This window comes from Myotis nattereri (genome assembly GCF_964212035.1).
Source record: "Myotis nattereri genome assembly, chromosome: 9".
Taxonomy (NCBI): Eukaryota; Metazoa; Chordata; class Mammalia; order Chiroptera; family Vespertilionidae; genus Myotis; species Myotis nattereri.
The window spans coordinates 5,245,139-5,270,695 of NC_138084.1; the positions used below are offsets into that span (position 1 = coordinate 5,245,139).

A 25,557-nucleotide genomic window follows, 5' to 3' on the forward strand; every position below is an offset into this window, starting at 1 on the left:
CCCAGGGAACAAGAATGAGTCCGGCTCTCTCCCTAAGGTTAGGGAGCCCGGTGGCGGGATCTTTACACCCATGTCTTCAAGTAGGCTGCAGGCTGAGCTGCTCTAAGGACTATTGATGTAAGAAACGTCCCAACCTGCGGAGAATTTGTAGTGGGGTGGGAGCGCCCAGGGTCTCTGCCCTGGCTTTACGGATTGGAAAACGAAGGACTTCCAGGCTGCGGAGGGGAATCTAGAGGCAGAAAAAGGCTCTAGAAAGCAACCCTCATAACTGGGGCACAGGTGTTGGGGTGGAGGGGAGAGGGGTCAGGACTGACTGGAGGGAGTGTCCCAGGTTTGGAGGAAGGATAGGGGGAATATTTTGGGAGGGGAGGAGAGGACAGCTCAGATGATGTGTGCCAGAGCAGAGCCCTGCATGGCTCCGGTGCTCTGAGTGGCTGTGAGTCCGTGTATTCTTCTAAATTCTCCCACCGACCGCCAGGCCTGGTCCTTCTCGAACCCTGCCCACTGTACTCACTGTGGGGAACTTAGTCCAAGTTCCTCCTTTATTCTCTGCTTACTAGTTACAGGTCAATTCTCGGGGGTGGGGCAGGCGGAGAAGCCATGAGAGGTTGTGGGTGTATAAGAATGAGTCTTCATTGCCGAAGCCAGTGGCCACAGGGCCATCGACAAGAACAGTCCTCACAGCAAAGTCCATACAGGCAGGCGGCCGGCCCCCGGCTGGCGAACACATATCTTCTTCACAGAGTAGCATTAGTCCCTGTACCCACAGTCCTTATCTGAGCAGCCGCACTGCCCCACACTCACCGCCTTCCACGGAGCGGTACCTGAGCTCTGGCTCAGCAGCTTCTCCTGTCTCTCTTGCCCAGCTGCTCTCTCCAGCAAACTTCTTTACACACACACACACACACACACACACACACCCCGACAAGCTGGTCAGTAACCTACTTTTTACCCTATTTAGACAAAGAAGGCTTCCTGCCAATAGTTACCTCAATTATATTGGCTACTGAAGGGCACACTGTACCGCGTCCTTGCATCTCCTTGGTATCGGCCTGATTATGGTTCTCAGGCTCAGAGTCCTTGAACATCCGGTGTAGGCACATGCCCAGAGCGGCCTGTGGCCACGCGGGTGTGTGGATAACAAGGCCTGTGTGCTCCCACCGGCCTTGACTGTCTGGGCACCTGGCATGGTTCCCACATGTGCCTGAAGGTGGAGCTGGGGCATGTGGGTCTTCAGAAAGGCTGTCTGTACAGCGCTCTGTCCCACCCGCTCCGAAACAACTTCAGCCCCTGCTGGGCCTCAGCGGGGGCTGCCCCTCACGCGTGGTCCGTCTCCCCCCAACACACACACACAACTCCCTGGATTCCAACCACTGGCGACCCGGCATGGAGCGCTTCACATCCCAGCCAGTGCCCTCTGCGCGCCCTTCCTTCGCTTCCTCTGCGCACATTCCTGCCTGTTCCGACAGGGGGCGCTCGCACACGCTTCTGTGCACATGCCGTTCCCTGCCCCCCGCCTGCCCTCTGCACCCTCTCCGGTCCCTGGTGAACTCAGGCTCCTTCTGGAATGCCTTCTCTGGGAGTGTCTACCAGCTCCTCTCGGCCCCACTTCTTTTCCTGTCCCCCCACCAGGAACCAGAGCGTGTGAACCCCCCGAGCGCAGGGCCTGGCACTTTCCGTGAAAGGGCTTTGAGGCTGGGCAGCGGCCCAGGGCTGGGAGCTGAGAGAGGGTCACTCGTCCTCCATAGGAATCGCTGTCAAGGGAGTGGGGTCGGGAACCAGACCCGCGTCCCTCTCCTCCCCTGGCCGCAGGGCCGGGCGGCGCCTGCAGGCTGAGCTCGCCCGCGAAGGTGGCGCCAGGCTCCGATCGCCTCCCCGGAGCCCCAGCGCGGCCGCTGCGGCAGCCTAGGCCGCCCGCCCGCTCCCCATTCTCCAGCCGGAGTTGCAGGAGCGGGAGGCGCCCGGCCAGCCTGGCCTTCGGGTCTGGGGGCAGGGTTGGTATACGCAGCCTCCAGTGCCGGAGGGAGGGCGTGGGCCAGACTGCGGCTGGGGAGGCACGCGGGGGTCTGGTGTGCAAAGTGGTTAAGCGGGAGGTCGCCGTGAATCTGGATTGCCATCTTTGGATCCGATCGCCACTTGAGGTGATTCTGACTCACCACACACACCTGGGATGGAAGGCTGCTCTAGGCCCCTAAGACAGGACGCCAGACAAGTGACCATCCAGCCGCTCCTTGGTTTCTCCCACTAACAGGGAGCTCACTACTTATTACTAAGAAAGTTCTTGGATTGACATCCCCTTAGGCCTCGCTTATGTTTTCATTCAACAAATGTTCACTTAGCACCCACTATGTGGCAGAGACTGGTCACTGGTCTAGATAATGAGGATTTTACAGGGATAAAGCCCAAGCCCCAAGCCTCTTGGCTCATGTTCTAGGATTCTTCTGAGCTTGTGGATCACTTCCCCTGGAAGCCCTCCTAGCTCTGTCCTCTGGGTTAAAGCCGCCTTCTGTGCTCTACCTAGTAGCTCCCCAGGCTTCCTCCCCATCAGCACCCACCCCACCTGCACCTCGATAAACTGGAGAAGGGGACTCATCTCCCTCCCCACGTGGGAGTCTGTGCTTGTTTCTCAAATTTCTACCTTCGCTATAAAAAAATGAAAAACTGGAGAAGGTGGAGCCCCTTCTGGTTTGGGCTTGACCAAGGGGTTTGGTGACGACTAATGCACCAACACCCAGTGAAAGCTGAACCCTGAGCCTGAAACGGCACCCCCACCCCCCCAGCATCCAGCTCTGCTCTCTAGAGCAGCGGTTCTCACCCTTCCTGATGCCGCGACCCTTTAATACAGCTCCTCATGTGGTGGGAACCCCCAACCATAAAATTATTTTCGTTGCTACTTCATAACTGTAATTTTGCTACTGTTATGAATCATAATGTAAATATCTGATATGCAGGATATATTTTCATTGTTACAAATTGAACATAAGTAAAGCATAGTGATTCATCACAAAAACAATATATAATTATATATGTGTTTTCCAATGGTCTTAGGCGGCCCCTGTGAAAGGGTCGTTCGACCCCCAACCCACAGTTGAGAACCGCTGCTCTAGAGGCAAGTGGGTACTAGGGTGGCTCCTCTGGGGCTGCGCTGGTCCATGTAAACCTGGCTCCTGCCCCCTGGCACAGCCCCTGAGCAGGAGGACCGAGGACACATGGTGCAGGAAGCCAGGACACCAGTAGCTACCTGTCTGAGGTTAAGCCCAGAGTCAGAAGGTTTGGGGCTCCCACCCACGAAGAAGGCTGTAGGCATGTATTTCAGCACAGGTATCGGGGGGCAGTAACAACAGTGCATATTTCACTCATAAGCCAAGGACAGATGGCCTGTTCCTGGGAGCTTCTTGCGTGGGTTGAGGGGAAGGAACTGCCCTCTGGCCTTGGGGAGCAGCCCTTCCCCAGAGGGATACCTCTGTGACCCTGACCTTGCTGTCCACCCTTGTTCTTCCGTTTGTCCAGACTCCCCATCTCTTCTCAAAGCTGGTTCCTGCTCATCCTTCGACTCTCGCTCAAACGTCACCTTCCTTGTCCACCTGCCTAAAGGGGTCTCCTCCTCTGGTCTGTGCTGTCCCAACACCACCTCACTTTCTCCAGAACACTTACCTGCTGCCGGTCACCGGGATTGTTGCCTGCGTCTCCCAGGGCAATGTAAGCTCCAGGAAGGCAGAAACCTTATTTGCACTCGCTTTGCCTTGCAAGGAGGGTATTTGTTGAAAGAATGCAGTTCTGTTCCAGGTCATATAAAGAATTGAAACTAGATTAATAAATTTGAATTTTAACAGTGAAAAAAATTTTTTGAAACTAGAAGACAGGAAGATCCGCCCCTGTTCTGCTACTAATTTTTTAATTTCTTTCTGTGAACCTTTTACACAAAGGATTGGAGTCAGCTTTTAAACATACAGTGAGCCAGGCTGGAATGCCTCAGTTGGTTGAGCATCATCCTATGTACCAAAGAGTTGCCAGTTTGATTCCTGGTCAGGGCACATACCTGGGTTTCAGGTTCAATCCCCGGTCGGGTCACATAAGGGAGGCAACCTTCCCCTCCCTCTAGAATCAATGGGAAGAAAAGACAATTCTTCAAAAAGAAAAAAAAAAAATAACAGGTAAAAGGCCATAGAGTAAGAAAGATTCATAGAACCCAACATTACCACCAAAGTTGTGCCTCCTATGGCTTTGAGCTTCCTGGGAGCCAAAGAAAAAGGGAACAGAATTTGTTACATGATTTACCTTGCCCAAAAGGAAAAGCATCCTCATTTCTCAGGAAAAGCAAACATTTTGCTGGCAGTTTATAAGCAGTTTCTCACACAGGGATGTGTGGTGGCTGTCGACAGCAGCTTTCCTAACTAAAGGCCTTGTTCAGGGGGCGTTGCTACATCAGCAGTGAGCAGGATGCCAAGAACAGCTGCAGCTCTGCAGGGCAGAGCAAGGCGTTTTCTGGGGCTCTGGCTAGACTCAGGCTTGAGGCCTAGAACCACATAATTCCCTTCAGGGCAGTATGGCTTCCAGCTTTTTGGATTACGTGACTAATAATTTTATTTTTAAACTGGATGTTTTCAACACAATCCATAAAATATTCTTGCAAAAAAAAAAGGAAACAGCCTGGCCGGCGTGGCTCAGAGGTGGAGTGTTGACCTATGAACCAGGAGGTCACGGTTAGGTTCCCCACCAGGGCACATGCCCAGGTTGTGGGCTCCATCCCCAGTGTGGGGTGTGCAGGAGGCAGCTGATCAATTAGTCTCTCTCATCATTGATGTTTCTATCTCTCTTCCTCTCTGAAATTAATTAAAATACATATATATTTTTAAAAGAAAACAAAATTGAATCAAGCTTCTAGATCTACTCACCTATTTACAAGAAATGCAGAGGGGCCAGAAGAACATGTTACACCACACCACAGGGATCTGATCAGCAAAATCCACATGTGCAAAGTTCCAAGGGCAAACAACCCAGAGTCTTCAAACAAATTACAGGGGAAAGAACGGTGGGGAGAGGAAATCTATAGAACGTGATAGAGTCTTAAGGGACATAGAAGGAAAGAAAATGTGTGCATTCTGTTTATTTTTTTAATGTTTAAAAAATATATTTTATTGATTTTTTACAGAGAGGAAGGGAAAGGGATAGAGAGTTAGAAACATCGATCAGCTGCCTCCTGCACACTCCCTACTGGGGATGTGCCTGCAACCAAGGTACATGCCCTTGACTGGAATCGAACCTGGGACCCTTGAGTCCGCAGGCTGACACTCTATCCACTGAGCCAAACCGGTTAGGGCTGTTCACTCTGTTTAGATCCCAACTAAACAAATCAACTGCAAAAACATTTAAAATTGAGACAAGGTGTGAAATGGTAATGTGATTATGTTAAAATAACTCATTTACTGGTGAGTTTATATGGGGTTTGTGATTTGCTTCAGAATAATGCAGGGCATGGGGGGTTGGGAAGCAAAAGTGGCTAGGAGTTAGTAACAAAGGAATTTCATTAAACTGGTCTTACTACTTCTTTAGTTTTTTTTTTAATCCTCACTGGAGGATATGCTTATTGATTTTTAGAGAGAGGGGAAGGACGGGGGGGTAGGAAAGAAAGAGAGGGAGAAACATCAATGTGAGAGAGAACAGAACAGCAATCGGTTGCCTTCCATATGTGCTTCAACCAGGGACCAGGGATTGAACCTGCAACCTAGGTATGTGCCCTGACCGGGAATCGAACAGAAACCTTTCTGTATACAGGACGATGCTCCAATCAATGAGCCATACTAGCCAGAGATACTTTTTATATGTTTGGAATTTTTCATAATAAAACATTTTTTTAAATTGTATATATTGATATAAGGTTAGCCAACTTTTCCCAAATAAGATTACAGCAAAGTAGCTACCATTCACCAGCACCATCATTTCCTAAGCAAGTCCTATATAATAAAACACTAATATGCAAATTGTCCCCTTGACTGAGAGTTCGACCAGGGGGTGGGGCTGGCCGGCCAACCTCCCTTAGTCCCCCACCCCCAACCCGCCACCCGTGCATGAATTTGTGGACCAGGCCTCTAGCGGTTTTTATAACATCAAGGATGCAGAAAGGGCTTATCTCTGAATAAAAGCCAGTCTGTGAGCCCCAGCTTCAAACAATCCTTCCCAAACCTCCTGTTTTTGAAAAACTGAGATCACAGCTAATGGACAGGCCATTTCAGGCTGCACTTGTTTGCTCTGTGACTCTGGAAGGCTGTCACTTGTCTCCTCTGTGCCAGTATTTCTCTCTCAGAGACTCCGTGTTTAACCAGAAAGGGCCTCAGAGGTGTAGAATAACCTCTTGTTATTACAAATGAAAAAACTGAGGCCAAGAGAGAATAGTGACTTGCTGGAAGTAACATAGTGTGACTTAATGGCAGAACCTAGAGAAGAATGCAGGGCTTTTTATTGCTGTTCCATGGTTTGCTCCACCCAGTGTTTTACCTACTCTGAATCAATGCATATTGTTTTTGTCTTAATTTAAGTTGGTGCCTGGAAAGATAGCTGTGTAGTCGTGCTGCCAGACCACCAGGCTTTAAATCTTGACATTGCTAATTGCTGGTTGTGTGACCTTGGGTAGGTTTACCCAACTCCTCAGGCCTCAGCTTCCTCATCTGTAAAATGGGTAGATGCTGTATGGTGGTTCTCACCTTCTAAGGTTGCTGTGAAGATTGAGCTAATGCCTTTGCAGTGCCTGCTGCACAGAAAGTGCTTGGTGTAGGGCAGTTGCCTGTATTCTTACCTCCTATGAGCAAGATGAGTTCCACAGGTTTGTTGTGGAAAGCAGGAATGACAGCGGGAATGGGCCTCCTGAGATCATCTACAGGAAATCCTTTTACATAAAGAGAAAATGAGTCCCTGGGGGCTATGTGAACTGCTGAGGGTCCCAGGAAGCAGTTGGTGGCAGAAGAGGAAGTAAACTTCAAAGCACCCCCCCAACACACACACACACACACACACACACACACACACACACACACAGACACCCCTTTCTGGGCTTCCCTCTGGGGTGGGGGAGGGGGTCAGCTCCACCTCATAGAGCCTTAAGCTAATGTCAGTGCCAGTCAATTAAAGACACATGGCGAGTGCACAGAGCTTTACCGTTTACAACGATCTTTTGCAAACTTGGTCCAGTGGGAGCCTTACTCCAGCTGTAGATAGTGAATCCTGGAATGAATACAGGGTGGGGCAAAGTAGGTGTTAGGGTCGCTGAAGGAGGGACACACTCAGCCAAAAGGGGTAAAGAATTATGAGTTTGTTAGGTCATCTGGAGACCAGATGGGCTGAGCCCCCAAATGGCGCCGGCATCCAGGGACTGGGGAGTCAGAGGTTTTAAAGGACTCCAGGTGGGCTTCTTCGGGGCAGAGAATTCTCTTGGGCGGGTCCTGAGGGGAAGGATAATGGTCTTAGCAGCTGGAATGTGGTCGAAGCAAAAAGGGACTGTTGTGAAGTGGCCAAAGGTCGGTGCACAGGGGAGGGGGACGCACTCAATTGACTCATCATTTGATCAGACCTAACAGTACGTTTACAGTTGTAAGTACACGAAACCCAGAGTTTATCCTTTTCAAAAAATATATTTTTTATTTATTTCAGAGAGGAAGGGAGAGGGGAAAACATTAATAATGAGAATCATTGATCGGCTGCCTCTTGCAGGACCCCCTGGGGATGGAGGCCACAACCTGGGCATGTGCCATGACCAGGAATCGAACCGTGACCTCCTGGTTCATCGGTTGACGCTCAACCACTGAGCCATGCCAGCAGGACCGGAGTTTATTCTTGTATTATTTTTTTATTAATTCTTGTATTACTTTCCAGATGAACGACTGTAAATCTACTTTTGCCCCACCCCGTATTTCATTTCTCAGAAGGAAACCAAGGCCCCCAGGGTGGGCGGGTGCCCAGGCCTGAGAAGTGGAGGCTCAGAAATGCCTTGACTCCTCTGGAAGCCGAGGGCTGTCCTCTTCCAAAGGGGCAAGTCAGGTTCCCGTAAAATGGCCGACGCCCTCTCTGCCTTTGGAAAAGTCCTTCCACTACAAAGAAGTTAACTATTAACTCCAAGTAGGGCAGGAAGGCAGGCAGTTGCTATGGCAACATCTTTGGCAGCCTATCTGTCTTCCTCGGGCTTCCAGCAGGCTCCCGGTGGGGGCGGGGAGGGCCTAACGCGAGCCCGGCGGCTGCCAGCGGCCAATCGCCTGCCGGGTTTCGGTGGCAAGAGGCCGGCGGCAGCCAATGAAGAGGCCTGGAGCTGAGCCGCCGGCCTCCCGCCAGGCTGGAATAACAGGGAGGCCGGCACACGTGACCGTCTCCATGGTGACCTCCCTGAGCAGCTCAGGCTGGTCCTGTTTATGAGGACTGGAAAATTCCACCCAGCCTTCAGCCCGATTTTGTGACCTTCTCTGCCTCCTTCCTGCTTGAGGGGCCCGGGATGAAGTCAGGGCCAGTGTTTAACCCTTTCCTCGCGGTGCCGGGCCCCAGTCAAACCCGGGGGCCTGGGCGGGGGAGCGTGCTCTGCGCCGTGCTTGGTCCTGGAGGGGGAGGAAGGCAGTCCATGTTGGTAGTGACGGCATTTATAGCGCAAATCATCTGAGCCCGGCCCTGTACCAAGCGCCTGGTAGCCTCACACCCCTGACAGGAGGGGGGGGCACAGAACATTCCTGTTTCACTGAGGAGTAAAGGTGGTTCAGAGGGGTTAGGGAACTTGCCTGTGTCACAGAGCATGTTGAGGCCGCAGGCTTGGCGGCGGTGCGGCACTCCCAGGCGGTTCTCTCCCTGAGGCGCTAATGCTTGCGGAGTACAGGACCGGATGAGGGGGGGAGGGGTGCAGAGGGGGGGGGAGGGGTGCAGAGGGGGGCGAGAGCCATGGTTTTCAGGGGAGCGGAAGGGAGGCTTCGCCAAACAAGGAGGGTGGCTTTGAGGCTGAGGGGAAGGATATGGAGCTGAGGGCTGGTGGGGAAGGCCAGACCGGCCCAGTCCTTGTTTCATCCTGTGGAACTGGCTGTGCTGGGCAGGGAGGGAGTCAGGCCTACAGGCATGGCTGCTGGCAGAGCCAAGAACCAGCCGCTGGAACCGGGGGTGAGGCCAGGAGCAATTCCCGGGGCGGGGTAAGCATGTGCAGCGCTCCTCTGAGCTGAGGCGGGGCAGCAGGAAGACCCCAACTCTGTTTTCAAGGATGCTAAGTGACAATAACAAAGAACAGAAGTCACAGGCCATAGCTTAAGGTCACAGCAGATGAGTCACTGAGTGAAGGGTGTGGTCACAGCAGTGCTGTTGAGGTCACTGGACCACAAAGGCCACAGGCGTCCGCAGGAAGGACTGGCCGTTGAGCAGCCTCCTGCCGGAGGAAAGGGCTCTGACCTGGTTCCTGACGGGTAGGCTCAGGAACCAGTTCCCCATATGCTGTGATCTAGGGATCTGACAGCAAGCAGGGCTAGAAAGAGGGGACAGGGACAGAGGGACACGACTGGTTGAGCTTCATGGCCCTGGCTCAGGGCGGGACAGCAAGTGAAAAGCGTCTGGGACAACGCGGAAGGGTCACTCAGTGTGACTTCGATGGCCTGTAGCCCACTGGTCTCTGTCTAGGCCAGAAGGTCTCAGCTGAAGTCTTTGCTGAAGCAGAACAGCCATGGAAATTTCCACCCAGGTTCTTTCCCCAGCGCTGTTCTCAGCTCCACCTTCCTCCCAGGCCCTGATGAGTCCAAAGTTCTTTTGCTTGTGTGGGCTGCAGGCTGCAGAGGCGAGGGCTCCCCCAGGGACCGTGACAGCCACAGAGGTGGTCAGAGCTTCAGGCACCCAGGGCACTGTGCCACCTGGAAACTGGAATTGTCACCCCAACTGACAGGCCCCAGGATTCCTGCTCCCGGGAAGGCAAAGGGAGGAAGGGCAGCTCCCACCATGTTGTCAGGGTTCTGAAGCCAGGCCAGTTCCTGTGCCTGCGCCTCCCAGAGCACAAGGCCTCGGACCCAGAACTAGCCCAGAGGCACCTAAACGGGGAGTGCACCGCGTCTGCTCAGTTCTCTTGGGGGGAGCATATTGTATATTTATTTCCCACAGCTCCCAAGTGGAAGAAGTGACTTTGTGTGAGAGGGGAGCTGGGAAGACACCAGGAGCTCTCCCCCTCCCCACCCCCACCTCTCTTTGCCCAGGATCTCCGCTCTGCCCGCCTCCAGTTAGGTTCTCCCGCCGCAGCAGCAGCTGGGGTGGGGGCCAGATGGAACCCTGGCCTTAGGGCAATAAAGTGAGGTTACCAAACAGGACAAAATGACATGGCTATGGTGTCTGCATCTTTGTCCACAGCTGGAGGGCGGGGAGGGGAGGCGGGGGATCGCCCTCAGTGAGGTTGATACAGGTCACCTCTCCCACCTCTGGGCATGAGTGAGCCTGAGGTTTCTCTGTCCACTTTCAGGCTCCAGCAGTGGCACCTCATCCTCCCACCAACCTGGCTGCAAACCCCACATTCCCACTGGCCTTCAGAGGAGCCAGGAGACATGTTAACAACACAGCATCGTCCAGGAAAATAGAGGCTGTGCTGAGACAGAGGTGAGATGACTAAGGGGTGACGATGCCAGGTGACTGGATATGCTGGTCCGAGAGGCCCTTGGAGAGGAGTGCCGTCTAGGCTGAGAGAACGAGTCTCATCTGAAGAGTAGGGGGTATATTCCAAGCAGATGTGTCATCAAGAGTAAAGAACATGATTCTGGAAATGCCAGGGGTACCACAGAGACCAGTGTGGGAAGCTCAGAGAGCCTCAGGCAGGTTTTCTATACCTGTGTTCTGTCCCTTGTCCCATGGCCACCACCCACCCCAATCCAGGCCTCCATGACCTCTGGCCTGCCTGGGCTGCAAGAATGGACACACCAGTGCCCTCCCCTCTCCCACCTCTCCCCCCTCAGCCACCTTGCAAAGAGCAGCCACGGCATTTCCCAAAGCCAGGCCCCCTCCCAGCTCAGGAGTCATCCTCTGCCCGAAGAGTCCAGTTCAAACCCCTCTCCAGGTAATTCAGGCCCTGGCAGACCTCACTTTAGTCCTCCCTTCCTGCGTCCCCTGCTCTCTAGTGGGTTCCCAGCACGTGATGAGCTTTAAGGTCCACTCCACCTCAGCCACTGTACAGGTCTACTGTGACCGTAGCCCCAGGAAGGATCCATAATGCTATGGGCTTCTGTTTTTACCTGGCGTATGTTGAGAAATACACGATTGGCAGAGTTCCTGGAACTGGGTGACCTCTGCCCCCTTGTTCTACAGGACTTGTTTCTGTGGGGATGTGGGCCACAGTTGTGTTGAGAAAGAATGAACACATACAGAAGATGTGAAATGTTTAATGAGCTTCCTGCTGTGTGTGCAACGCGTATGTGATGCTGACACAAACATCTGCCGGGACCTCAAAGGGGGTGATTGAACAGATCACAGGTGGGGATACAAGAAGGTCAACATGATTCACTGGGGAGCCTCCCTATTCCTTCAGGCTATTTCTGAAGGTCCACTCAGCAGGCCTCAGAGGGTGAGTAACTAGAGGCCCCAGCACAAGTGAGGGCTGGACACCGCCTCCCCGCCGTGAGTCACACAGCGGAATGACAGCAAGGCCGAGCCTTCCCCTCGCTCCCCTCCCCTGCCCTCGGGGTGAATGCCCAACTGGAGCTCCATGCAGCCCTGAGGCGGCCTTCGGGCCTTCTCTCCTGCCTTTGCGGATCACGGTCTGTCTAGAAGTCCTTCAGAGAGGAGCAGTTCCCCCTTCCTAACTCAGTACCAGCTCCACGCAGTCACGCCATCCTGATGGGCAGTGCGTTCATATCAAATCTAACTCACCTTGTTCCTGTAGAGTCACCTCAAATTGTGCCTCATCACTTCCTTCTTCCTTACGAGCAATACTCGGCACCATTCTCCAGGACTTAAACACCACAACAACCTGCTGAAAACCTCCCTTACCACTGGGCTTACCGAGACAAGCATCTCTAGGACATCCCAGGATGGGGGACCCTGGTTCCCTCACAGCCCCTTCTGCGCTGGCTTTTGGGTCGCTCCGTCACGCTGCACCTACTGACATCGATCACCAGGCTCTCTTCACTGTTCTTCTCGGGTTTTTAATCACAAGACTGTGCGCCCAGCACTAGTGATACCAAGACAGACCTCCGAGGCCTCCGGTTCCTCATCCCTCTAAGGCAGCGGTTCTCCACCTGTGGGTCGCGACCATCGGAAAACACATATAGCAGATCAGATATTTACATGACGATTCATAACAGTAGCAAAATGACAGTGATGAAGTAGCCACGAAAATAATTTTGTGGTTGGGGTCCCCACAACATGAGGAGCTGTGTGAAAGGGTCGCGGCATGAGGAGGGTTGAGAACCGCTGCAGGGTAACAGCAGCGTCCCCTCACAGGGGGTTGGGAGGACTGAGGAGATCATGCACAGCGCTCTTTACATGTCACAGAACAGAAAGCTGTATGCTGGGTTACGGTCCTGCAGACACACCGGGGCAACGGAGGGGCCGAGGAAAGCCCGTGCACTCTGTTCTCTACTCAGGGGAGGAGGTCAGCAAAAGTCTCTACTGTGACGGGGCTAAAGCTGCTCCTCGGAGAGCCATGCTCTGGCCACTGCTGCCACTCTCCTCCCACAGCTCACGGTGCTACAGCTGCACTGCCACACCCAGGCCTTCTAGAAAGATCCACAGAGCAGGCTGCAGGGCCAGCGCCAGACACTTTCTGTGGGGAATAAACGAAAGAAGGGAACTAGCAGCCTGGAGCTCTGGGGCTGGGGGTGGGGAACTGCTCTTGCAAGATACCGTTGTCCCCTCCCCAGAAGTGGATCCTATCACACAGAACCCTTCTTCTGAGTCTTAGGGGAGGTGCATTTAGAAGATGGCTGCTTTTCTCAGGAAGATAAGAGGAAAATGTTTCCCTTATTCTTCTACCTAGTGCTGCCCGGTGTCTGTGTGGGAGAGGCCAGGGCTGCCTCTTCCTGGCAGCATTTTGGGGGAAGGCCAGGGTTACAGCCACTTCTAGCCCCCCTCCTTTTTTTTCTGTTTCATGTGATTTATTTTGCTGGAGGGTACATTTGATTTTTTCTTCTTTCCAGATTCAGCTTTTAGAATGACTATTTTCACACATCAGTGTTTGTGTTCATGGTTAAAGGTTATTTTTAAGGGTGGAATGTCTAACACTGTACATTTCGATCATATTTAGGAATCCTTAACTTTTATCCCCTGGGGTAGAACAAGAAACAACGTCAAGAATTATTTCTGGACTCTTCCCAGCCCAACAGGCCCTAGCGTGTGTCAGTGTTTCAGCCAGTGAGGCAGTGAACTGTTGACTCCTGACATGGGTAAGTAAAAATGGAATCTCTTTAACTTTTTTGTTATTAAAAGACGAAACTTTCAGGTCATTGTGAACGATATATTCTTGAGGTCAGGTATTCCTCGGCCGACAAAAGGTAACTTCTTACTTTCTATATCATCTCCCAGTTCTTCTGTGTAGTGGTTAGTCCCCCTCACCCTCTACTTCCTACGCAGCACTCAGAGGATTATACTGCCCTCCATTCCTCCCACCCCAGACCTGTTTTCCATAGCACTTTGTATATAGCTTTGTTGTAGATATCACAAATACAATGATCACATTGTACTGTGATTGGTTTACATATCTAACTCACTGGACTATAAATCACTCGGGATTAAGGATGTTTCTCCTTTAGCCACTTCTAATTGCTGTTGATCTCTCTTCTGCATAATGGAGCTGTGAGCTGAGTCATCCCTGGGTTTTTTCCTGCCGCAGGATCTGGCTGCTCTGCAGAGGAGGAGCTGAACGCTTTGTGGTCATTGTTTCAGAGATCAGCTCTGGAAGGTGGGCGGCAGGAGGGGGCTGGGAACTCCGAATTCCTAGTCTTCAGAAAACAAGCAAGTTGTTTCTTTGGGACACCCATTGCCTTTTGAGACATGCATTTCTAGAACAGTCTCTGGTAACGCAGGATCAGAAAAAACCCCCACAAGGATGAGATTAAAAGCAAACAAGAGGCCGGGAGGGGATCCAGGTGTAGCTGCAGCCTCACCCCTCTGGCCTCTGGACCCCAGACCCAAATACGAAGGGCCTCAGAAGCTTCTCTCTGGAGCAAGCCTGACTGAAGAGGGAAGGATTCGGGCATTTTCTGGAGGTTCCTGGCCTTGGGGTGAGTCTGGGGGATGAGGTAGGGCCTTGCTGACAGGAGGCCCTGGAGCCCTCATTCTAAAATCTTGCTACGTTAGCCCTTTTCAGTGCCCTACTGCCTTGAAGCCAAAACCAGGACCTGAAATCCCCCATGTTCTCCTCCCATCGCTTTGTTTACTGCATTTTATAGAATCAGCATCATCACTTCCGTCGTCTAATCTCCTCATTCTACACCTAAGAGAATTGCTGAGAAGGTATTTGGGCTAATGCCCAAGGTCACACTGGCGTTCCTCCCTGGGGCGGCTGCCAGAATCCAAGGACCTCCTATTTTAGGCCTCGGCTTTTGGGGGTGGGGGCAGGGAACAGGAGACACCAGCCAAAATGGATTTGCCCTCTAAATTTGTATCTTCAGGCTCCAATGAAGACCAGGTTTTCAGGCTGAGGAGGATATGAAGTACCAGCGGGGAGAGCAGCGGCCATCAACCCGACCTTCTCAAGTTAACAGGGACATGGATGCAGGCAAGGGGAAAAAGCCTTGAAAAATGCAGTTTTATGCTAAAGATCTTCTTAGATCAGAGTTGAGGGAAGGCACATATTAATCTCATCAAAGAACATGGTGATTTTACCATCTTGTTTAAATCAATATATAAAGGAGAGGAGGGTGGGAATCAGAATATTTCAGAGACTTTTGTGAAGCAAAAGCTAGGAGAGATGAAGGCAATCAGTGTTTGAGCCCGAACAGTAAAAACAGGAGTTAGTGTCCATAATCATCTCTCAGATGGTTTTCATTTACCAATCAGAAAAATTAGAATTTTCTCTCTGGCCTTGGCAAGCCATCTCTTAGCGCAGTGCTGAGCTGCATTCAAATCCTCAGTTCCTTTTCCCAAACCCAAGGAGAATCAAATAATATACAGCATTTTCACAATATAAGAAAAACGCTGTAATCTGTAAAGGGGATGGGGGACTAGTGTAGGGACATTCTGACAATTATTTGATGCACTTTCGGGCCCCTGACATTCATCTCATGGCTCCAGGGTGGGACCAGACCGCCGATCCCGAGGGGCCCGCGCCCTCCCGGGCTGACAGCGGCGCCATGAAGTCCAAGTTCTGGGATTCGAGAATAGGTTCCGGTACTAAGTAGCTGTGTCTGGTTTTAGGGAAATCACAAACTCCCCGGGCTCTCGCATCCCCATTGGTAAAATGGGGTGACCGTTTTCCTCCTTCCGGCCCCTGCGCAGACATCCGCCTGCATCTCAGCGGCACCCCCTGAAGGGAAGGGGAGAAGCTGAGGAAGGTCAGACCCGGCCCCGCTTGACTAGGTGCGGGCGGGGTCCCCGGGGGCAGCGCCCTCCCTGCCAGCCCCAGGCGGCTCCCACCTTCACGGCCGCCGTCAGACAGGAGCCGAAGGGCTTTAATACACAGCGCCTCCGCTGGCTGCCATTCTAACCTGTATCGAGCACTAAACGCCATCTTCCCCTCTTGGAACTTCCTGCCTGACCTGGCGCTTTATAGATATTAAATTTGTGGATGACTCTGACAAAGGAAGCAAAAGCAGGCCTGGGCTGAGAACGGACGACGGGGGAGGGGAGAGCAGCCCGCGTGCAGGGGAGGGAGGAGGGGCGGCCAGGAAGCCGGCCGGAGCCGCGCCCCTCCCCCAACGCCTCTTCCCGGGGCGCGCCTGCGCAGTGGCGCGCTGCGCCAACCGCCGGCTCCCGGAGGCGGCTGGAACCGGCTGGAACCGGCTGGAACCGGCTGGAACCGGTGACGCCCGCCCGGAAGCCAACACCTCACAAAGGCAGGCGGCGGCTCACTGCCCGCGTATCCCTGCGCCGGGCCGGCGTGGGTGGGTGCTGGGCCGCGCCCCTCCCCCAGCCTGGTCCCTGGCCGCGCCGGGCCGCCGGAGGGTGGGAGACTGAACTAAGGGGAGGGGGCCACCCCCTTCACCCTGGTTTTGCCTTCTCTGTGCAGCCCCGTTGGCTGCGTGGAAACTGCGGGGAGCCTCCGGTGCCGTTGTTCCCACTCCCTCAGGCCTCGTTGGGGAGGCCGGGCTCGTTGCTGCCTGGGCCCCGGGTTTGCAGGTTCCATGTCGGGAGCCTAACCCCGCTTTCCCTGTGGGGAGAGACTGAGGGGGCGGCCAAGAGAAAACTAAACTGCAGGGAGAAAAGGCTTTGTGTGAGTGTTTGCTTTCCTCCCAGCTCCAAGCCCGAAGGTGTTAGAATGCAGCCAAACCGGAAAGGGTGGCGTCTGTACAACACGAGCCCAGAAAACCGACTCCTGAGCACTGACAAGCCCGCCTGCGCGGCTGCCCCAGGTCGCTGTCTCCAGAGGCAGACCCCTCGCGGTTCGGGCACTTTACAGAGGGCACGTCCCCTCAGCTTTGACAGCGGGTTTGGTTGTTGATAATGCGAGAAAAGCCTAGGAACACAGAAACCAGGCTTGATTAAAGTCTCAGCAGGCACCCAGAAGCATAGGGTCTAGCTGGCAGGAATGGCAAAAACCGAAGGACGTTCAGCAAGTAAAAACCACAGCGAGCCGCACGGACGCCTCAGGCTGCAGGCGGCTTCCGAGACGGTGCCGACTCCGTTGCGGAGATAACAGAGGATTGTGTCTACATAAGACACGTTCTATTAGTGGATTCTCACAGAATTAAGCAGATAATCCAGACCACTGGATTTCTCAAATAAACGGGTAATCAAAACGTGGTGTAACCCCAGAATCCACTCACAGGACGTGAGCAGTTTGTGTGTGTGTGGGGAAACCTCAACACTTTGCCACAGCCAAAATGGCTGCGGTCTCTGTTACATAATAAAAATTAAGGCCTTTAGCAAACCCGTATTAACCTGCCTTCAAAAAGCACTAAATGGTACCTACTGAACTTCGAGGAAAGGTATTTTCAAAGCTGCTAAAAGATTCCCCAGCAATGGCTCTGAGGTTTTGTGAGCTGTTTGATGGTGGACTCAAATGTGATTTCCATGGATTTTGCCTAAATTTTCAGCTCAAATCTACTTGCTAATGAGTCTTAAATATTTCTGGGTATATGGTTTGCAATTATTTTGCATAAACGGTTAGAAAAAACTAGAAAAGCTTGTAAACCAGGTTCTATTTTTAACCTTTCCTAGGAACTACTTTTGCTTCCCTCACAAAGGCTGCGGAGGGTTATTGAATGCCAACAGCGTGAGTTGTCCTTCGCCCATAAATACGCCTCTCCCGGCTCTGCAGCAGGCATTCAGGCAGCGAGCGCAGAGATGACTGCTGAGACCGAGGCACTACTTGAGGAAACCAGATAAGTTTTTCTATTAAAAAGAGATAGAAAATAATATTCTTTAGGAAGTGTAAATAGCGAAGGAAGGTACTTACTGAGATACTGCTTAGCATTAATATTTTAACTTTTCTAACAAAGATCTTATTTAAGGGAAAATATGATGAAGACTTACTTAAAAAGTAGTTTCAGAAAGGAAGAGAAGAAAAGTACTTCCAGAATATGACGGAGATTAAGAGATGAAACTTCTTTACGAATTAAAATAATTTTCAAAGAAATGGCTGATAGGACTGCAAAGTCTGAACTCAAAAACGCCTTAACTAAATTGAAGGGCAAACTTTAAAAATGCCATTAAACCGTAGGTGACATAAGTAGAACATAATTGTCATTTAAAGAAAGTTGGAGGTGGTTAAACTATATATTAAATGCCGTATTTAAAAGAGAAAATTGATTTAAGAGAGGCCTTCAAATTCATGGCGCAGTAAAGATTGTGTCATTTGAAGCCCAGTTGCTCTTACGGCATTATTAGCTTAAGATGGGCAATTGTTAATTTAGAAATCGTAGGATAAAATTTTGGAGAAAGATTAGAAATTTGAAGTGGAAAACTTGGAAGACAGAAGTGTACAGGAAGGTGAAGAAAAAGACTTAGAGAAGACAGGAAAATAGAAGATACAACATGCATTTTAGAAGACAGAAAAACTAAGTCCTAAAGGTAGAAAGCAGAAGAAAAAATATTTAGGCAAACTAACCAAAGCAACTAAGGGCACAGATACAAATGTAGTAGAAAACCAGAAGATAGAAAACGAGAAGATACAGATTTAATAGAAAAGTAGAAAATAGAAAATGAAGATACAAATTTAGTAGAAAATAGAAGATAGAAAAAGATACAGATTAAGTAGAAAAATAGAAGATAGAAAATGAGAAGACACAGAAAAGTAGAAAACTAGAAGATAGAGAATGAGAAGATACAAGTTTAGTAGAAAAGTAGAAGATAGAAAATGAGAAGATACAGATTAAGTAGAAAACTAGAAGATAGAAAATGAAGATACAAGTTTAGTAGAAAATAGAAGATAGAAAATGAGATACAGATTAAGTAGAAAAATAGAAGATAGAAAATGAGAAGATACAGACTAAGTAGAAAAATAGAAGATAGAAAATGAGAAGATACAGAAAAGTAGAAAATTAGAAGATAGAGAATGAGAAGATACAAGTTTAGTAGAAAAATAGAAGATAGAAAATGAGATACAGACTAAGTAGAAAAATAGAAGATAGAAAATGAGAAGATACAAGTTTAGTAGAAAAGTAGAAGATAGAAAACGAGAAGATACAAGTTTAGCAGAAGATAGAAGGTCGTCAAGAAAAGTATTTCAGCTAGAAGATAGTACAGGAACAAAAGGGGGAAATTAAATTTTTAATAATTTGTAATTAATAAGAATTTATTATAAAAGCCCATAAGTTTAATTTCTGGTGGTGCAGAAGTTAGCTTTGAGAAGACGAGGATGTTTAAATTGCTGTAGAACAGGCCTAATTTAGAAGAATATCCGGAAGAAGCTAGAAGGGAAATCGGCTAAAAAAAAAAAAAAGCAAAAATCCACTAAAAGGACTGAAGTAATTTTAAAACTAAGGGTAGGATGTTTTTTGGAAGACTTATACATTAGCTTAGTTCTCTTTGGAAAATTTAAAGGACTTTCATAACTGAAGTAATTCGAGATCAAGAATAATCACCAACCTAACGCTTTTGCTTTGGACTGAGCTCAGATGAAGTAAAACCTGAGGACTTAGCGTTAATTGTCAGCTGACCAGGTGCCACGCAGAAGTGGACTCAGTGACGCTAGGACGACAGGAGCGGCAGACAGGATTCCGGGAGCCGGTGCGGTGAAGCTAGGACTGAGCGGCAGCGGCCGTTGGCGAGTAGGAGAGGAGCCGGGAGCGGTGCGGTGTGGAGGCAGCTAGCAAGAAGGAGGAGCGCTTGGCGGTGAAGCTAGGAGAGGCTTCCGGGGAAGGAGGCGGAGCCCGTGCGGCGTGCTGACGCCAGCGTGCGACCGGGCGACCAGGCGACCAGGCGGAGGCGGCGAGCAGGCGGTTGCAGGATAGATAGAGGAGCCTAGAGCAGCGGGCGCCGGCGCGCGAGGCCGCGGGGCAGCCAGTGGTGGTCAAGTCCGGGAGGCGGCCGCGCCCTGGTTTTGGTAACGAGTATGGTAACCTTTACTTCACTAATGGTAATGGGGGCGTTGTCTTAAGCGGCAAGGGCTTTCTTATGGAATGTAGGCCGATTTCCGGGTGTTGTAGGTTTCTCTTTTTCAGGCTTATTTTCTCATGCATCTTGTCTGAAGCTTTTGAGGGCAGACTTCCAAGGCCCGGAGGAATGGTAGATGGCAAGTTTTATGGTTTTTGTCTTTTAACCAATTTGAGGGAAACATGAATTGAGACAAAATTAAGGCAAGTTTTTTAAGCGGCTGTGTTTTTTTTTTAGCTTGGGGTAATGAAACATTTGAGTTTTGTGAATGTCAAGTTTGGGCGTGTATGGGGGGAAGTTTTGTGGGGGGGGGGGCAAAATGTCTTGAGTTCTTTTCCCCTTAGGTCTGTCTAGAATCTCAAAGGCAAATGACTCAAGGTAACAGAAAAAAAGAAAATCCAGTATCAGGATAATCAGATCACCACAGGTTTACAGTTTCTAGAAATTAGAGCACGAGCAGTTCTCACTTTGAGGTCTGTGGAGGAGCTGTGCATTGGAGAAATGGCTGGTAGTTATTCTTTTTTTCCACCCCATAATCAGATTTTAAAAGTATGTAATCCTTAAAAGTTTATGTGAAATATTTTGGGGTGTTCTTAACAGGGAAAAGGGTGGGGGGAGCAAAATGTTTTTTTCTAAGATTTTCCACAGATGCTATAGTGCTATTGACAAACTGGGTTAGAGAAGGATTGTGCCGATATGCTGTTGGCAACACCGCCCTTAGGGATTGGAGCTGCTTCTTCTCTTGGAAGAGTATTCCCAGTTGAAGCTGAAAGGTACAGCAGCACAGTGCAGCTTTGGTTCACATTCAGTCATCTCAGGAGAACTTAAGAAGATCTTGGCTAGGCCAAATGTTAAAGTTAAGTTTTCAAATAATATGACTTTTAAAATAACCTTTTATTAAAAGGGGCGGGGCAAATTTTGGCAGCCTTTGGCAGTAGCTTGTTATGGTTGGGGTTGGGGGGGTTGGGTTTAGGTAATTGTTTAGTTTATGATTTCAGATAAACTCATGCCAGAGAACTTAAGTACTTAGGATGAAAAAACTAAGGAATCTCAACTTCCATGCTGGCAAGTAACTCCCAATCTTCAAGTTTTTGTTTGCCCTCAATTTTTGAATTGAGCAGCTGGGAAGTTTCATGAAGATCCACTGGATTCAAAATGCAGGGCCTGGGGAAGGAAAGTGTTGGACGGGGTTGGTCTAGCCCACTGGGCTGACAAAGAGAATGCCTTGGGAATTTTTGAACACTAAAGTTTGGATATGGTAGTGTGTTGGTTCTCTTTTGGAATTTTTTTCAGGTGGTTTAATAAAAGTTAATACTATAGGAGCTTCAGAGCAGAGGAAGTGGCTTAATGATCCTGAAGGGATTTCTTCTGATGGTAGCTTTTGTGTTATCAAGTAAGATTTTATTTTTAATTGTACATGAGCAAGTGTGTGTGTTTTTTTAGTGTAGGAAAAACATTTTTCCTTTGACTGCAAAACAAGATGTTAAGGTATGCTTTAAAATTATTGTCAATTGTATATTTTATGTTTGCATCCTAAGTTTGTAAATCATAACTGATAAAAGGAAGGGTGGGCTTTGTTGACGAGGGAGGGGAAATCTTTTTTTCTGTAGACTTTTTTCAGATAACATCTTCTGAGTCATAACCAGCCTGGCAATAATGATGGCCTAGATGGAGAGGGAACAACTCCTTGGTGAATGATAAGTAAAAGCAGAAAAGATTATATTTCATACCTTCATTGGGGAAAAAGCATAACCCTGAGATCCTAACTACTGATGAAAACGTTGTCTGCATATGCCAAAAAAAGCAAATGAAAGCTACCAATTTAAAGTTAATGGAATCTACCATTTTAAAGTTACGGCTTATCAAGCTATACCCACAAAAAAATGAATCGATGAGAAATTAAATAATGAATTGAGAAATACAATGAAGATCATATGTCCATCTCAAAATACTGCTTTTACAAAAGCAGAATATAAATGAAATGAAATGAAAATGATAATACTACATTAATCCCGGAATAAAAGAAGCTGAAATAATTCAGAGGAGTTGGGATCAAGTGGATTCAGAGGAGAGGAGGCTGTGCTGTTTGCCAATCTTTCGTTTGCCTCAGACAGGTTCTCTTCGTTATCAGAAGAGTTGCTTCATTTCATCTGGGAGCAGAAAACAGCAGGCAACTGTTACAGATAAGTTTAACTTGCATCTGCAGTTTTGCATGTTAGGGCTAAGTGCTTATTTTTATTAAGAGCTGTGGAGGTCTTAAGTATTGAACGTGGCCTCCTTCCTGGTCCCTTCCCAAGGATTCCAGGATTGTGAGGAAGTTCCCCATTCAGCCTTTTTAAGATTAGACAGGACTTTACCTGTGGGCTTCCATGATGGGATAGCACCTCACTCAGAGGCAAGTTAATTCTTCAAGCCTCTCCAGATTAGTACTTAATAATAAAACTGAAATTTTTGTTTAGCACTGAATTGAAAAACCCGAGGATAGGATAGGATAAGAATGTGCTGTTAATCAGATGTTAATCTTGCTAAAATTTAAAAGTTGTGTTGTTGTATGTTGTGCAGAAAACCATTAAATCATTCAAAATAAAACATTTTTAATAGAGAATGTATTCTTTTAGGAAGCAGTTGTCTTATTTAAATAAAGTACTGTTTGTTTTGTGGTTAGTGTTGGGCAATCTTGGGGGGATTCTTCTCTAATCTTTCAGAAACTTTGCGAACACTCTTTAATGGACAAGATCAGGAATTGAGCGGAAGAAGGAATTTAACTCTTAAGGCAGGAAAGACAAATTTTATTCTTCATAAATTGATGAGCATTTAATAATGCCAGGCACATGGCAATAGAGGGCCTCTAAATAAGGAATAAATACCTCTTAGGACAGGTGGGAGATAATCAGAAAAACAGGTAACTGCACCTACACTGTTTCCAGAAAGTCCAGGGGTCTGTAAACTTAGAGCAATAAAATACTGTCTACATTTCCAAAGTTTGCATGTTAACTTAAATGCTTATGACCATCTCATCCAGTGTTAGCTAATGTCCACACGATTGGCCTTTTATGTGGACACGAGTTGGGGGGCATGTGGGTTTTTTAAGAATTTTCCTTTGCAGAGGCTTCATTTCATCCCTCATGAAGCTGTTCAGAACTTTGACTTGCATCTAGCGCTTGGCTCTGCCTTCTGTTCTCCTAGTGTGTGAGACCCTGCAGTGAGTTTATCAGCATCCTCAAGTAACATTTCCCCTCCGATTCTCCAGGGATGGGAGGAGGGGGCGGGGCTTACTTGTCAGCTTTTTTTTTTACAGACTACACAGAAAGCGGTTGTCTTGACCTCAGGTCTGTCTGTTCTGTTGGCAAGTAAAGCAGTACTGTTCTGACCCGCTGCTATTAGAATGCATTGTGACGACTGGAGTATGATTTAAAGTTGTGTTTCCCCCAATGCTTGGAGTAGTGATTGTTGAAGGAAAACCAGCTGAGTGCTAAAGGCTGAGTGTTGAGGAAATTTCTGCAGCTTTAAGTATTCGTGTTTGTGATTGAAGCCAAGTGCCTTTTGCTGTGCTTTAGGTAAAATGCTTTTTGTTCTTTCCTGGTAGGGGGGTGGGGAGGGCACTGAAGCCTTTAGTCTTTTCCAGATGCAACTTAAACTCAGTGACAAGAAATGCACGTCTTCAAGAAATGTAACTGGCAAGTGGAAATGTCAATACAGTTCAGTGGTCTTGCTTAGTGCATTGTGTTTGTGTGGGTTTCTCTCTCCCCTCCCTCGGTCTTAATTCTTACACACAGGAACATTCAGAACAGCAGACGTATGAGAAGGGCCAGAGAAGCCAGCCCCAGTAAGGAAAAATAGCTTATTTTCTTTAAACAAATACTCCGTATTGTATGTGGGATTGGGAACCACTAGTTCTTTCAGATGGTATTCTTCAGACTATAGAAGGAGCTTCCAGTTGCATTCACCAGTGGACAAGGAGGACAACAGGTGACCAAGCCTTTTCTGTTTACATACCAGAGTGACGGGTAAATAACTTAGTGTGGAATAGACTTCAGCTTTATGCTGGAGCAAATAGCACGGACACGAGCACGGTGTTGGCCTGGGGGTGGAGGGGTGAGGTGGGCGCTAAGCCTTTTGTTTTAGGATTTTTCAGGTATACCTCACTAAGGCACCGAAGGCTTAAAGTAGGACAACCACGGAGCCTTCCTGTGGCAAGAGACAACAAAGCGCTATGACACTAAGGTCACAAGGGTGTCGGCCTCATAACCCCATCCTGTCAGAAACGAGGACTTGCCTTAACGCTTGGCAGACATGCAGTGGTCCTCTCTCCTGGGGAGCGAAGCGCCCAAAGGAATGCCTGCCTTCCTTGTAAACCCCTGGGCTTGTCCTAACAATGAATTAAGCTGTTTTCATAGCAGCTCTTAAAGCTTGAACAAACTTCAAGTGATGCTTGAAGGGGAGGGAAAGGGGTAAAGCGGGCAACCCCTTTTCCCTAGCTTTTCCAGAAGCCTGTTATAAAGCAAGGTCTCCCCACAAGTGACTTCTCTGCCACATCGCCACTCCCCGCCTTTGGCCTAGCGCAGACCCTTCACCCCTCACCTCGATGCTGCCAGTAGCTTGGATCCTTGGCATGGTCCATATCTGTCGCAAGGTAACAGTGGTGCTGAGGTCTTGGTGGGTTGCACTACTAGAAAGGCCATTAATTTGCCTGCAAATGGTTGTTACTAAAACCACACTGAGCTCAAAATGTTTTAAATATTCAGCACTATTACCAGTGATTAAAACTGACTTCAACCAGTAAATGCAGAATAACATTTAAGAACTGGAATGTTGGGTGGGAAGTTGTAACTTTAAACTGAAGGTAGGGTTTAGTGGTTGAGTGGGTGGGATTGCACAATTCTCTGCTAAGACTTTTGCAGGTGAACATACAGACTTGGCCAAGCTAGCATCTTAGCTGAAGCAGATTCTCCAGTGCTCTTCACTAGGGCTTGTAAAGGTTTTTCTTTTCCTGAGAAAACAATCTTTTGTTTTCTCAGGTTTTGCTTTTTCGCCTTTTCCTAGCTTTTTTAAAAAAAGCAAAAGATGCTGGTGGTTGGCACTCCTGGTTTCCAGGACAGGGTTCGAGTCCCTGTGGCGTCTTTGCTTGAACAACTCTGCCTTAAGGATTCTCCTCCATTTCCTCTTCAGGGGCTAGCTGGGCTCGAGTTGGGAGTAAGTAGCTTTTGAAGTCGACAGAATCCTGAATCAGTTTGTATTTACATGGAGACATAATGTAACTGCCTTATTTTTTATTTTCAGGTATTTTCCATGCATCTAGTGTTGAGAAGCCTTACAATTAACTTTTTTAAAAAATGATTTCTTAATTTTTTAGTGAGAGAGAGAGCTGGAGCCCACAACCCGGGCATGTGCCCTGACTGGGAATCAAACCAGCAACCTTTTGGTGCATGGGACGACCGATACACAACCAACTGAACCACACTGATTACGGCTAAAAACGTCAAAGATTTTATATTAATAAAAAATTAAAAGGTCTTCTTGGTGTGATTCTTTTGAGTAAAAACCGAGTTTCTGTCCCTGAGTAGAGGGGAGAAATGGGCGTTCTGTGGGGTCCCACCTTGTTCCTGTTTAACTTATGGTCTAATAACAAGTACACATCACTGTGATACAGCACAATCTTCAAGTAGGGGAGGGACATGGACCCAATAACATCCCCAGAAACCAATAGGAGCTTCTTTAAGCAGCCTGTTTCTGTGCAGTGGCTGTGAGCTGGTGGGGTGGAGAGACAGCTGGAGGACAGGAGGAGGGTTCCCATTGCTCCCATGCAAGCCCTGAAGAGGCGCCACTGCAGCCAGTGAAGAGCCATTTGGTGTTACCTCTGAAGTCTCGGGCTGGTCACATTGT

General features: G+C 48.9%; 2 long non-coding RNA genes across 2 annotated transcripts; both read left to right on the forward strand.

The window, feature by feature from the left end:
- Positions 1-17,516: 17,516 nt before the first annotated feature.
- On the forward strand, positions 17,517-18,679 carry LOC308525082. The gene is made up of 2 exons (XR_013996443.1): positions 17,517-18,572; positions 18,614-18,679. It is a non-coding gene; the product is annotated as an uncharacterized lncRNA (long non-coding RNA).
- Positions 18,680-23,692: 5,013 nt separating this feature from the next.
- On the forward strand, positions 23,693-25,188 carry LOC308525083. Its single transcript, XR_013996444.1, has 2 exons — positions 23,693-24,307; positions 25,028-25,188. It is a non-coding gene; the product is annotated as an uncharacterized lncRNA (long non-coding RNA).
- The last annotated feature ends 369 nt before the right edge of the window (positions 25,189-25,557 follow it).